The sequence below is a fragment of the Amborella trichopoda genome, chromosome 1 (genome assembly GCF_054954075.1).
Source record: "Amborella trichopoda isolate Santa Cruz 75 chromosome 1, AtrichopodaSantaCruz75HAP2 v2.0, whole genome shotgun sequence".
In the NCBI taxonomy this organism is placed as follows: Eukaryota; Viridiplantae; Streptophyta; class Magnoliopsida; order Amborellales; family Amborellaceae; genus Amborella; species Amborella trichopoda.
This window is the reverse complement of record NC_142336.1, coordinates 10,648,867-10,662,686: the sequence shown is the minus strand read 5'-3', so window position 1 is coordinate 10,662,686 and position 13,820 is coordinate 10,648,867. Positions and strand designations below refer to the sequence as shown.

General features: G+C 35.2%; 1 long non-coding RNA gene and 1 pseudogene across 2 annotated transcripts; both read left to right on the top strand.

Annotated features, from left to right (window-relative positions):
- The first annotated feature begins 2,290 nt into the window (after positions 1-2,290).
- Positions 2,291-11,104, top strand: LOC110008347 (uncharacterized). Of its 2 annotated transcripts, XR_002283141.2 has the most exons (3): positions 9,750-10,594; positions 10,706-10,748; positions 10,844-11,104. It is a non-coding gene; the product is annotated as an uncharacterized LOC110008347 (long non-coding RNA). The 2 variants fall into 2 exon arrangements; XR_016051394.1 differs by lacking the exons at positions 9,750-10,594; positions 10,706-10,748 and adding an exon at positions 2,291-2,890.
- Positions 3,838-4,946, top strand: LOC105421636 (pentatricopeptide repeat-containing protein At3g24000, mitochondrial pseudogene; annotated as a pseudogene).
- Positions 11,105-13,820: the final 2,716 nt, after the last annotated feature.

The following is a 13,820-nucleotide window of genomic DNA, read 5'->3' as shown; positions in this document are numbered from 1 at the left end:
TTGGAGATGGACAATTGGCTCTATGCAAAGAAGACGACAGCAGCGCTGCTAACGAGATCAGATCGATGGGCCTCGAAGAGAACCTAGCTCTGAGACTGTTAGAATTCAATCAGATCGATGGGCCATCGAAGGGAACCTGACTCTGATACCATGTTAAAATTCGTGGGAGCATACATGCACAAATATTGAATGAAGAATAGGGAGAGGAGAAAAGAGAGCACAATATTTACGTGGTTCAAGAGATATATACCCATACATCTATAATAATATATATCAATATAAAACTGAGATATCCATATTCTAACACCACAAAAGCAACTGCAATCAGGCCATGGAAATGTAACTTGAGGGGTATTATACTTGAGCAACTAATGCTGAAATTGATTTCAACCAGTGCTTTTGAGGCCATCATTGCATGTTTTCGCGAGTGAAGGGCATGGGCATATTGTGAACATGTACATGGATCAAGAACAATACTTTTTTTTTTTTTATATTCGATTTGCAGAGCAAAATGCAAGTGACATCATTGTTCGTAAAATCGTCCGATCTAACCTCTAACTGCCCGGTTAGATTGGAACTGGCCAGTTCTAGTTTTGGGATGTTAGGGTGATCAATCGGTATTTCAAAAAATAAAATTAAAAAAAAAGGTATATAAATTCTCAAAAGTAAGGAATTTGATTTTTAATGTATTTTTAAATACTCTTTATGTTAAGGCAAAGATTAAAAATTGTTTTCTTCATTAATACTCATTTTTATATTTTCCCATCTTTTTTAAAAAAATTTAAAAATAGCCATTAGAAAATATAAAATGGGTTAAATCTATTTTTTTCCCTTAATCTTCAACTTCATTTGAATGTGTTTTGTTTTGATCACTTTTTATATGCTTTTAGTATTTTTGTAGATTTTTTTTATATTTTTTTATTTTTTTCAACACTTTTTTGACAGTCCGAGACTTGACAGGTTAGAGTGGTTAAATTGGCTGGTTTACCGATTAGGCCGGTTAAACCACTTCCATGCCCATGTCCGGTTAACCGTTCCGGTTCGATTTTACGAACACTGAGTAACATTCATGACGAATATATTCGTTCAGGAAATGCAGCTAATAACATACAAGGAGCAAAAAGACCAAAATTTAGATACCCAAAATTTTGTGGTTTGGGTAAATTAGATGCACAGAATAATATAATCTGATCTACTTGTTTTTCATTTAATAGATCAGCTCTAAATTATAGAAGAACACAATAGATTGGAGATAACATTAGATAAAAGAAAACCCATTTTAAAGCAGCTCAACGATATGCAGATGATTTTGAGGAACTATAAGTGAAGAAAAACTTCCCCAACAAATTCAATGTTAAAATTGAATCATACCATATATAAAAAGAAAAAATTCTAATAGCATACAATACAGATTTTAACCAGTGCTTTAGCATACAATGCAGGAAACCATGTTTGTTGTATTTGTATGACCCCAAATTTTACACACATACTCTTTTCATCTCAATAATCAATCCCCCCAAAAAAAAGTTCAATTTGAATCTTATATATGGTCAAATTGAGTCCCTTCCAAAATAAATCTAGACCATTCATTTTGTGAATTTCAAGATCTTAGCCTTTATAAACGTAAAATCATCTTTTTCTTTTTTAACATTGTTTATCTAATGATAATGAAAACAAAAAAAATGAAAATGAAAAAAAATAATGAAAATGAAAAAAATAATGAAAATGAAAAAAAATATTTTCAAGGCCTAGATCTAAGCATCTCACCAAAATGAACGGCCTATGTTAATTGGGATAAAAAAATATTTTCTAAGTTGTGTTTTCAATTTTTTCTTTTTTTGTGATTGTTCATTGGAGTAAAATAGTGTATATTTCAAAATTTGGATCAAATAAATAGTCATAAGATGGTTTTTTAAGGTTGTTGTATCATATTATCATACAACAGTTGCATGAAATTATTACCCGTGTATATATAAAAGGGGTTTGGAGTGGGAACCAGGCCGGGACCAATACCATCTTGAAACTATTTGACGTCAATCGATTACTATCAGAATCAACTATCCAAATAAAAAATCGTCGGTGTTCGCATTATTTTAAAATAGGAATCATGGATCACCTCACATATTAATGTTAAATCAGCAATCAAGAAAAATAATTAAAAATAAAAATATAAAAATAAAATTGGGGATTAAATAGGCTTAATATAAGAGGGGGGCTGTTAGCGTGGGGAGGGTCGGTACCGATATCTTCCAAAAAATGGTTTAAATTTCGACAAAGTCCTCACGTCCAAGAGTAGTCCTACGGGATTTGAGAGAGGCGCCGGGCTCACATAAACGGCATCAAGAGAGAGTTGGCTCTGAGAATGTTTCAACTGCAGAGACGACTGCAAGCCTCACTGCAACTGAAAAATTATGTAATATGGTGGGTATTCGGCTTTTTTAGATAGATAGAGGGATGGGTTCATCTCATCCCATGACAATTCGACCCCTATCTGCAGCATACTTCCATTTTCAGGTTCCTTCTAGTTTTCTGCAGCTCTGTTATTGCCTGTAACCATATCCATAATCAACCATGAAAAAGCTTAGTCCTTTCCTCTTCTCTTCTATGTCGATCCACTCTAAAAACCCAATGTATTTGTTTCCCCTGATTTTTCCCAGTTTTCCACTGCTACATCTCTCTCTTCTCTCTCTGAATCTAGGACTTCTCTGATACAGAGCCATTTGACCTTTCTCTGTCTATAATTGAAGCCAGTAACCGTCTCTCTTAAAGCAAGTCTTCAATGCAAGGCCTCCACGTTCTTGACTTAATGGACCTGGGGTTGATCCCAGTTGATGCTGAAACCGACTCCAGATTGCTCAAGAGATGCACCCGATGGGTAAATTAAAAGAAGGTACATATCTCCATGCGCACATTTTGAACTCAAAGTTAAAATCTGATATTTTCTTGAGGAACTCCACTATCAACATGTATGCAAAGTGTGGGTCTCTGTACGATGCCAAAAAATCATTTGATGAAATGCCTCTGAGAGATTTGGTTTCTTGGACAGAGTTGATCAATCAGAGGAAGCTGTTGGATGTTTTATAGAGTTGCATAGATTGGGATTGAAGCCAAACCAATTCACTTTTGCTAGTGCTTTAAATGCTTGGGGGCCTTTATCTAGCTCAGAACCAAAACAAGTCCATGGATTTGGGGTCAAGCAGTGTTTAGAAAATCGACTCGGCCAAGGTACTCGGGCCTTGGCCGTGTAACTCGCTTGTGTTCAACTTACTTTTTTTTAAAGAAAATGAACATAAAAATGTATATATATAATTAGCAAGCAGCATTTTCAATTAAAAAGCTAATAGCAAGTAGGTTATGCCGCCTAACATAAAGTTGTCAATTTGTAGTAGATATAAAGTTAGATTCTTGGGGGCTACTTTTTCTTTTTGGAACCCAATGCATATCAATCAAGGCCTTAGCCAAGAAGGCAAGGCTAACTGCAGAGCCCTCGATCGAGTCTCAGAACGCATATCAATCAAGGTGTTAGCCACAACGGCTATGACCTTGCGTCCAAATGTAACCATATGAGCATGAACCCATTGTACCGCCCCATAGAATCGAACTCTACACCTACTACAAAGGGACAACTTTATGTCAAGCGGCATAACCCACTTACCATTAGTTTTTTTTATTGAAAATGTTGTTTTCTAATTATATATCATGTTTATATGTACATTTTCTTTAAAAAGAAAATCAGTTGGACTTGGGCGAGTACTCGGAATCGCCCAAGTCACTGGCCTCGGCGAAGGCCCGAGATCTTAGCCGAATCGATTTTCTAGACAATGTTGATATGTATGCAGATCTGGTAGTATTGAAAATGCTATGAAGGTTTTCAATAGGTTGCAAAACCCAGATGTGGTTTCATGAAATTCTATACTTACTGGACTTGCTCAACATGGCCTAGAAAAAGAAGTTGTAATCAAATTTGAAGAAATGCTGAAAAAGGGAATAAAACCCAATGATATTAGCTTGCTTTGTGTGCTTTCGGCCTGTAGCCACACCAGTTTAGTAAATGAAGAGTGGCGTTATTTTGAACTAGTGAGAGAGAAGGAGAAGTATGGGATTGAGCCTAAAATTGAACACTATGTTTCAATAGTAGATCTCTTTCGTAGCGCTGGTATGCTTGATCAAGCCGAGAGGCTCATTAAGAGTATGCCTAATGAGCCTAATGCTGCTATTTGGGGCGCTTTTCTTGGAGCTTGTAGAATGCTTGGGAATATGGAGTTAGTAAAGCTTGCAGCAGAGTGTGTATTCGAGCTTGATCCCCATGATTCAGGCCCCCATGTTTTATTATCAAACATTTATGAAGCTGCTGGTAAATTGGGTGAGGCAGCTAGAGGGAGAGGAGAAAGTTAATGAAAGAGAGGGTGGTAACGAAAGAACCAGCTTGTAGTTGGGTAGAGATAGAGAATTCAGTTCATATGCTTGTTGCAAATGATGACACTCACCCACAAAAGGAAGACATATTTAAGATGTTGGACAAATCGGGTGTTACGCTTCAGGAGAGAGATATAGTACCATAGTGAGAACATTGCTCTTGCTTTTTCCCTTCTTAACAGCCCTCCTGGGCCAACGATAAGGGTCAAGAAGAATATTAGGTTTGTGGGGATTGCCATAATGCGATTAAGTTGGCATCAAATATCGTGGAGAGAGAAATTATTGTGCGAGACACGAATCGTTTCCATCATTTCAGGGATGGCTCTTGTTCATGTGGAGATTATTGTGTTGAGATCCAAGTGTAACTCGTGCCTTAATTCCCTTAATTGCAGCTATTAGGTTAACAAGTTGTCACCAAACTGTTAATCCTATGTAATGAGCTGAGCTAAACCTGTCATTAGTCTACTAATGACTCACGTAATAGGATGTCATCCAAGCATTCCTACTATTTGATAAAAGATATTTAAAAATTAAATAAACATTGTGTATTTATAATATAGAAAAAATTAATTCTCACAGAATCCAAACACATCACTGGGTTTTTCCTCCAGAGACACTGGGTTTTCCCTCCAGTACAATATCTTATTAATGCTAAAAAATAGATCTAAGTATGTGGCATTGCATCATATTAACCACATGGGATTTCACATATACTATAATATGGCTTTTGTACTATTATTGAAAAGTAAATTCCTGAGAGAAAAGGGCCTGATAGGCTACATTTCCAACATCTCCCACTTGGCTTGAAGGCCCTTTGATATCTTGTACATGGCGTTGCTCATACTTTCCACAAGAGATTTCCATATACCCACCAATATGGTTTTATGCACCATTATTGGATTTCCACTTGGACTTATCTCAGTCCTATAGCTACTACATGTATCTCGAATATGTCCTAGCTCAAAGCCTTTAATGGATCTGCAATCATCTCACTTGAAGGTATATAATCAACTGTTATATCTCTATATTCCATTACATTTCGAATATGGTGGTACCTCCTGTGAATGTGCTTAGATTTAAAGTTTATTTTTTAATCCTTGATAACGGCAATGATTGCTTAATTATCACATAATATATTTATAGGTTCATTGTTGATGCATTCCAATTTTAAATCCATGAGGAAATTCCTCAACCAAAGAGCCTCTTGTGATCCTAAACTACAAGCCACATTTTCTGCTTTCATGGTTGATAAAGTAACACAATTTTGTTTTTGTACTGTACCATGATACAACACCTCCACCAAAAAGTGAAAATGAAACCCCGGAAAATGGATTCTATAACTAAAAACCATGTATGGGATTTGGTAGATTCATTTACTTGGCATTTCTCTTTTTCATCCTTCTCTATCCTTATTTTCTTGTTATTTCTTGAGGAGTTAACATCTTTTTATAGAGAGCACATTTGGTTTGTAACTTTATCTTTCATGGTCTATAGGAGTTGAGATCCAAGTGTAACTCATGCTTTAATTCCCTTGAGTGCAAATAATTAGGATTAACAAGTTGTCACCAAACTGTTAATCCTATGTAATAAGTTGAGCTAAACCTGTCATTAGTTCACTAATGACTCACAAAATAGGATGTCATCGAAGCATTCATAAAATTTGATAAAAGATATTTAGAAATTAAATAAACTTTATATATCTATAAAATAGAAAAAAAACAATTTTCACAAGGAATCCAAACACACATTGGGTTTTCCCTTTAGTGACATTTGGGTTTTCCCTCCAGTACAATATCTTATTAAAGCTAAAAAATTGATCCAAGTATATGGCATTACATTATGTTAACCACATGGGATTTCACATATACTTCAATATGGCATTTGTATCATTATTGAAAAAAAAATTCCCAGGAGAAAAGGGCATTATTGGCCACATTTTCAACATATTAGTGATATATTAAAGGGAGCTTCAAGAATGTGTGGAAACCAAGAGAGAGACCTTGGTGATGTCAATTATGCAAGAGCCATATTTCATTTGTTTGGACTTGGAAATTAGTGGCATCTCAAACATTGTCTGTCACTGAGTTATTGATGTACGAGAACTTGAAGAAACATATAAAATTAGCAATAAGCATGTCAAACATAAGCAATTTTGGAGAACCTTAAGGTTTTCTCCCACCTATGGCTCAAGCTTTAGGCTTCTTTTACAAGAAGACTTCTTTTACACGACAAAGTTTTTCATTTCTTAAAGAGACATACATGAATGACCCTTCAGCCCATCTATGCCCTTATTTATATTAAAATATTATTGTTTTGGACAATATTTGTTTATACAATTTAACTTTTGACCAAAAAGTCATAACTTAAATATAACTTGAAACTAAACTCCTTAAGTTTAATTAAAATATCTAAAAAGTCCCTAGAATTCGTAGAAACTAAAAAACATTAGAACCAAACCCTAAAACTAAAATTAAAATGTACATCTTTTACAATTGAATAGAAATTAGAAATAAGTATAATTTTTCCCTCTATCATTCTCCCTTTGTTCGAGACAACTCGTCCTCGAGTTTTGAAGTGTTCTAAGATAAATTCAGCGTCAAAACCACCTTCTTCTTCTTTCTTGCTTCAAAAATTATTCTTGGTAAAAAACTATTCCTCAAGAAACGGATCTTGATATGTATATTGAAGAATTAGGGCCACAATTTGCAGCTTCTGAATCGACCATGCTTGTACTGTGCTACTTTGATTCCAATACCCTGAATTTCTTAAGTGCTCTATCCCTTCAATATTAATGGCATCTTTAAAGGCCATGATTTTGATCAGTCCTCTTATTGCCTTCTCCCCATATTCTTCATCATCTTCCAAGATATCTTCACCATCATCTTGATCCTTATCAATGTTATCATAGATCAAATCTCCTAAGAAATTTTGTTGTTCATGTGAGTATATGTCGAAGATTGGTGGTGAATCCCAATATACTATTTGCTGACTTTCCATGCAATTTGTGTCAAAATAAAAAATTTCATCAGTAAAAGAAAAACACTAGAGTGTTGTTTCCTACATCTAGGTCTTCTATCATTATCCTTATCACTCGACTCCAGACGCGGAGCGCAAAACTGAAGAGGCTTGCAGTCGAGATGCTCCTAGGCTGAAAGATCACGTCTTGCCCATTATTGAGGCTCGCGAACTGCTGCGCCAGCTGTTGTACTTGCCTTTCAAGTTTCTCAATCCTGTCAATAGGATCACGGAGTAGAACTACAAAAATTCCCCTTTTATGGCCCCTTCTTGCTGCTATGGGTTCGTCAAAATCACAAACCCTAGGCAAATAATTAACAAAAATTGCTGAAATCAGCAAAATCTAGGTTGTTTTGGCAAATATTTGGCCAAAATTAACAAACCCGAGACCTTACTATAATTTCTTCTTTGTTGTTGACCTAGAGCACCAAAAAAATTTGGTGCTACAGTAACTCCGTACGTGCTACATTAACTTCCCTACTTGCTACAGTAACTTCCTTGTAGATCGCGGGTTCTGATACCACTTGATGTAGGAGAACTTGAAGAAATATAGAAAAATCAGCAAGAAGCACACAATTTGGAAAAACCTTAAGGTTTTCTCCCACCTAGGGCTCAAGCCTTAGGCTTCTTTTACAAGATAAAGTCTTCTTTTCTTAAAGAGGCGTATATGAATGACCCTCTAGCCCATCCATGCCCTTATTTATATTGAAATATTATTATTTTGGACTATTTGTCCATACAATTTAGCTTTTAACCAAAAGGTCGTAACTTAAATATAACTTGAAACTAAACTCCTTTAACTTTAATTAAAATATTTAAAAAGTCCTTAGAAACTAAAAAAACCCAAGAACTAAACCTTAAAACTAAAATCAAAGTATACATTCTTTACAATTGAATAGAAATCAAAATATACATCCTTTACAAAATATAATTTTTGATGCAGGGAGAAAAGGTGGGAAATTGAATCCACCGTTCTTCTGAACTTTAAACAAGTAAAATCAACCAGAAGAGAAAAAGAACATGGTTGTAAATCAAACCAAGAGAAGAAAAAATATTCTACTCTAAACTATGACATCCAACTTTTTATAAATGAAACCCTAATTTAACTTGAGACTCAAGTAAATATTTAATACTCTAAAATACCCTTAAAAAAATACTAAAATTCCAAAAATACCCTTATGAACAGTGTTACATGAATGGTAACAAGTGAATAGTAAATAAAAACCGTAAAAATCCTAAAATCCCTAGAAATAAGCCTAAATCTAAAACTACAATATACATCATTGAAATTGAATAAAAATACAAATAAGAAGACTTTTGCCCTCCATCATTCTCCCCTAGTTGGAGAAAACTCGTCATCGAGTTTTGAAGTGTGTTAAGATGAACTCAACATTAAAACTACCTTCTTTGACCTTTTTCTTTGTCCGCTCAAATACTATTCGAGGTAAAAAAAATTCCTCAAGAAATGGTTCCTGATAGGGATAATGAGGAATCCATGCAATTTTATCAAATTCAATTATTTGTGAACTCCCATTGGAAATCATGGAAAATACTCCAAACTCAATTTTCAGGCATTTAGAGGTTTTCTCAACATCAATTTGATCACTTTTTGAAATCAGGGCCACAATTTGCTGATTTCGAGTCGATCATACTTTCATTGCGCTACTCTAATTTCAATGCCCTAAATCTCCTAGATGTTCCAAATCTTCATCTTTTTCTTCGTCAAAGATCGGTTCACCCACAAATCTTGATCACCATCAGAGACTAGATCTCTTCCAAAATCTTGTTCATCATCTTAAGTATGTATCGAAAATTGGTGGCAGGTCCCAATCACGTTCTGACTTTCGATACGACCTACACCAAGATCAACTTCGTTTTTCTTCAAATCATGTAGATCAACTAAATCCCATGATTTATTCTTCCAAGTATGAGGCTCCCAACATGGAGCATGTGCATAGAACAGGTGGTTGAAGGTAGCTCCATCATTCTGCTCCAACTTTGAGTCGGACTTTGATTTGTGTCATTCTCCATAAAAACCCTCACGATTTGGATCTATCCATGTAGATTCCTCTTCGTTTAGGGCATGCTTTTCATGGCACCTCTTGCGCAGCAATAGCTCGATAACCTTCTTCGTTAAGTTGTTGATTTCCTTGCGTAGTCGGATAAGATCGGCATTCCTATGGCTAAGACCTCCACGACAAGCCATCACAATCTTCAGCCGTCTTCAAACAATGCTCTGATACCGCTTGATGCAGGGAGAAAAGGTGAGAAATTGAATTCACTGTTCTCCTGAACCTTAAACAAGTAAAATCAGCAAAGGACATGGCTGTAAATCAAGCCAAGAGAAGAAGAAATTTCTTCTTTTATAAAATAAAATTTATTCCAATAACATCTACTGTAAACTATGACATCCAACTTTTTATAAGCATATGAAACCCTAATTTAACTTGAGATTCAAGTAAATATTTAATATTCTAAAATACCCCTAAAACAATACTAAAATTCTAAAAATACCCCTATGAACAGTAAAATATGAACAGTAACATGGGAATAGTAACACTTGAGCAGTAACGCGTGAACAGTAAATATATGATCAGTAGTAATATATGATCAGTAATATGTGAATACTAAATAAAAAAATAAAGACCTTAAAAATCCTAAAAGCCCTAGAAATAAATCCTAAATCTAAACTACAATATACATACATCATTGAAATTGAATAAAAATGCAAAATAAGAAGAGTTTTGCCCTCCATCAGTTATGCATGCTGCGTTGCTATTGAGAAACAGTCAGCTATGACCTACATAAGAGTTCAGAGAGGAGAGGCTATGACCTAGTAGGAAAGAGAAATGGAAGAGGACATGATGAAACAAAAGAGAGACTAGGCCTACATAAGAGTTCAAAGTGGAGGAAAGTCGGCAGGGGGGAGGGGCTGGGGGGGGGGGGTTCAGTGGGGGTGGCAAATGGTGGACAAACTGTGCTTTTTTATCAGCTTCAGCTGGGATACATTCTTGTAAGCCTGTAAATCTTGTGTTCATCGATGCTGAATTCACAACATGCGAGCCATTATTATGGGGATACACTTAAAGCCTGAAGCTATAAAGAAGTCACAATATCCAGCCAGATCTATTGGTCTATATGTACAGCTTTGAATATAAACCAGGTAAAGATTTTGTAACTCATTTTGAGTACTATATCTATAATAAATTTCTTTTATGTGATGTCACTTGTACTGATATGCTAAATTTGGGACTCACCATATGATGCATCTTAGGTTACCAGCTTACCAATCTGTTACACTGGGCATGTCATGGGAGGTAGGGAGAGAGGGAAGGAGGGAGAGATTTTGTGTCTTTTATTCTTATCTCTCATTGATTCCTTTTGATATTTATTTTGTTGCAACTTGTAACAGAAGCAATATTATTTGGAAAAGTCACAAATTAGTATGGTGTTGCATTTTAAGGGATGATTGATCCTGCCATGGATTTTTCATTTGCCCAATCATTCCACTGCCACCGGAACTCATCAGTTGATGAATATCATTTCATTGTGAGCTCATTTCTTCCATTTTTGTTTAAGTTCATTGATAAATTCTTGGACAATGGCATGTTAACGTTCATCAAAAAAGAAAAAAATTCTTGGGCAATGGCTAAAAGTACTGGTGTTTTAATGCTACTGTACAGTTTTTATTACTGCATATTTCTCTCATTGTTCAAACAAAACCGTATATGCATATATGTTTCGATTTTGATTTGTAGTGTAAGGACACAGATCTATGATTTACTATTATGAGGATAGAAATATGTGCCATACACTATGCTCTTACATTAGTATCAGTATTCCTTTTTTTTTTTTTTTTTCTTTTTTTTTTTTTAAGAACATGGTGTAGATATTCAGTTCATTGATTGAAATCTTGTAACACCAATTAATAGTTTAGAACGTTACAGAAAGTACCAAGCAACACCATGGTGAATAGTGTATTTGAACTTTAATCACCCATCAATTCTACTTCATCCTAAAAATTAGGATACACAAGCTTCTCTCAAAAGTGTTATATGTGCATTACATTCTCAAATCATATTCCTTTCAAAGAATTAAAATTGAATGACAATAGTAATCCAATATAAAAAAGTATAATTCTTTAGTAGAAATAGTGATCAATCATTCTCTCACGGAGAAGAATATGAGTGCTATGATTGGAAACTGGGCCTTTTTCGTATTTTCTGCCATAAAAATGATGATCTCATCTCTGATTTCTCCTTCCACTTTGACAACCTTCAAGCACAAATAGGTGTTACTTATTTTTAAAGAATGTATGACTTCATGTAGAGATATAAAAGTTTATATCCAAGTTTTGTGCCCAGTTCCTGTGTAAGTTAACCCATTCTATGTACCCAAGAATCGCTCCTGATATTTACAAACCACCAGTCAAAGATTTTCAGGGTGCGTCATACTTCGTAAAATTCTAAGCAGGGATATGCTTCCTTCTTCCCTAAATCCCCACAGCAACAGTCGCTGCAAGTTATGAAGCATAAGATGCTTTAGTCTTGGAAATTCTACATTATTACGGCATCCCATCTTGCCAAGATTGTGTGCCTCAGAAAGCATAAATTTTGTCAAATAAGACAATGTTTGGGGACATTTGATTGGGTCTTTAGTTGGGGCAGAAGATCTTAAATGCAACCTTGTGGGACTTTCAAGAGGGCCTAACCACTGTGATAACTTCCCTAATAAAACATCTATATGTATTCTTCTAACCACTGTGGTAACTATGGTGGGTCTGGATGCAATGATTTCATAGTAAAAACTTATGTTTCATCAATAGAAGACAAAACAAGGCTTTTGAGTTACTTCATCTTTTGGATGGAGGCCATAACTTCTCCCCATCATTCTTGTTCGCCAACTGGATAGTTTCTTAAATTGGATAAATTATTCCAAATCTTTAATAAAAGCAACACAGAAAGGAATGCAAGAGATGAGCCATGATAGCTTTTTAATCAATAGAAAGGGTTTTTGTAGTGTTCAGAATAGAACCAATATACAATAATAGTAAAAATTCAAGCTCATGGAAAGTATTCACTATATAGTGGATGAGAGTAAGTACTAAAATCTTAAAGAGATTTACAGGGAGAAATGCAGTTACGATTTTCCTATCGGAAATCAGATGGAGGAAACTTTAGCCTTAATTGTAGGTTTCTTTTGCTTGTTAAAAATGTTGTTTTGAGTTTCAGAAGAGAAAGAGACACATTGGTGGCATTTCTTACTTTTCCCATTGAGATAACTACCCTTTTATTGTATTTTATTTTTTTTTATTTTAGGGTTATTATTGGAACCAGCCAATGCGTTGATAGGACCACCCAAAATGCCAACTCATGGGTCATCCAGCTAGTCACTCCCCCCATTTTCTAAAAAAAAAAAACAAGTTTGAATCATCTAAAAAATTGCCATAAACTCCCCCTGAATTTTAGGGTTCTCCCACCTGTTCCTTATCTCCCTCGTTCTCCTCCTTCCTCTCTTCTATGCCTGCTAAGGAGTGACCTTTTACCTTCTCCTACTTCCTCTTTTCGCAGAATGAAACCTCTCTCTCTCATGAATAGTCTTAAAACCTCTCTTGGAGCTTCTCTCACCTCTTAATTGTCTTGAGGACATTCTTGGCACTTTTCTTATATCTCATTTTTCTTGTGTGAGAGAGAATGTTGGGATTAGTTATCCCTTTTTGAGAAAGTGTGGGCGGAGCGGATAAGCCCATGAGAGAGAGAGAGGGGGTCTTGGCACAGTGGCTCCCCTTGATAAAATAGAAACAATAAGAGAGAGAAATTCATCATCATCATCCGAGTCTTTTTCCAACTATTTGGGGTCATCTACACAAATTCTAGTCTACCATTCTGCTCTATCAAGGGTCATATCCTTAGTGAGGCCATAGGTCCCCATGCCTTTTCTCACTACTTCCAATTGTCTCCTCTTGTGCCGAGTACCAGTCGTTTTGTTTACAACCAACAACCAAGCAAATGGGAGTAGTGAGCTAGCATTTTTTGGGTGGTTATAACTACGCCTTGGTTGGTTCACAGTTAACAAGTCTCCATTTAACAAATGATTTTTCAAAAAATCTCCCATTTTTTGAAATTTGTTTAGAACTCTAAGTTTTCAAAAGATCGTCAAAAAAATCGCGGTTTTTTAATGGAACCGATAAAAATCCGCATTTTATCTTTTTTTCAAAAGAGCTTTTCAAAAAAGCTTCTTCCTTGTAACTTTATCTCGTCATTGATTTAATATATTTGAATTTTAGTTTAGAGATAAGCACATTAAAAGTAGAAGTACATTGAAAATCTTGATTTAACAAAAATTTCCACCAAGAATTTTCACCAATATGTTCCCTTAAAAGTGCAATA